The sequence below is a fragment of the Mus caroli genome, chromosome 2, assembly GCF_900094665.2.
Source record: "Mus caroli chromosome 2, CAROLI_EIJ_v1.1, whole genome shotgun sequence".
NCBI classification, from domain to species: domain Eukaryota; kingdom Metazoa; phylum Chordata; class Mammalia; order Rodentia; family Muridae; genus Mus; species Mus caroli.
This window is the reverse complement of record NC_034571.1, coordinates 80841138-80842794: the sequence shown is the minus strand read 5'-3', so window position 1 is coordinate 80842794 and position 1657 is coordinate 80841138.

The window sequence follows — 1657 nt, the reverse complement described above, 5'->3', positions numbered from 1 at the left end:
TTGCATTGAATCTGTAGATTGCTTTTGGCAAGATAGCCATTTTTACAATGTTGATCCTGCCAATCCATGAGCATGGGAGATCTTTCCATCCTCTGAGATCTTCTATAATTTCTTTCTCACAGGGTTTCTCTGTGTAGCCCTGGCTGTCCTGGAACTCACTTTGTAGACCAGGCTGGCCTCAAACTCATAAACCCACCTGCCTCTGCCTCCTGATTGCTGGGATTAAAGGCATGAGCCACCACGCCTGGCTTAGAGTCATCCTTATATCTCCCAAATTTTGGCCTTGTCCCAGAGATGCTTCTAGCTCCACAGAATTTCTTTCTTAAAGCTCTCTCATACCACACCCCTGTTCTCACCACACCTTATTGACACCTCTGTTCTCATCCCCTTCCCCTCTCCCATCCACTCCTTACATTTATTTTATTTCTCCTTCTGAGTGAGATTCAAACATCATCCCTTGGGCTGTTGTTATTATTTAATTTCTTTTGGTCTGTGGATTGTAATGTATTTATCCAGTGTTTTGTGGCTAATATTGTTGTACAAAGTGAGTCAATACAATAAATGTCTTTCTGGGTCTGAGTGACCTCACTTAGGATGATATTTTCTACTTCCATCACTTGCCTGCAAATTTCGTGATGCTTTTTATTTTAGTAGCTGAGTAGGGTTCCACTGTGTAAATACAAAACATTATCTTTATTCATTGTTCCATTGAGGGACATTTAGGTTGTTTCCAGTTTCTTACATTACAAATAAAATTGCTATGAACTTATTTGAGCTAGTGTCCTTGTGGTATAGTGTACCACCTTTGGGTATGTGTTTAGAGTTTTATTATCAGCCTGGTGCTAAAATTCTTTGCCAAACATATGTTTAAGCCTGTACTTAATTTCATTCCTATAATAAAGTATTAGCTAGGCTTCGTTGTAAAACCAATAAAATGATTGTCAAGCCAAATTTGAGGTATCCTTGGATGAATGGTTATAGGCTTTGTTTCTTGATTCAAGTTATACTTTTTGAACAGATAGAACTCAGACTAACTATGTATCCCAGGCTGTCCTTAGCATCTTCATCCTTCTGCCTCCACCTCCTATTAATTATGGGGATGGTATTTTATCCAATAAGCAAAATATAATATAATAATCATACGTTAATATAACAAATATACTTATAAAATTTAGTATAGCATAATTAGTATAATTTGATATAATAACTATACTCATAATGTATATAGTTTACTTTTAGAAGAAAGACATTAAATCAGTGAGTAAAGAGAAGTATGAATTAATGAAGTAAGATTAATCCAATAACAAGACAGAAGGAACGTAATGCTAGCTGCTGTGCAAAGACTCAAGTCATCTATCACACACACACACACAAACACACATTCATTGAGAATTGTACAATACGAAATGATTCAGTGAAATTATGAACTACTTAACCACTAAATATATGGTGATAATTTTTGCTATTGCAATCATATAGAACATGATATTAAAGAAATAAAATGTGAAATCACAATGATGTAAGCTTCCCTGTGAAGTGAAGAAATTTGTGTGCTTGGATATTACTCTGACTTTCATATAAACATGATAGGCTTCAGTATTCTAACACAGTGATGAAAAACTTTTAAAATATAATGATAATATAAATATAAACATAT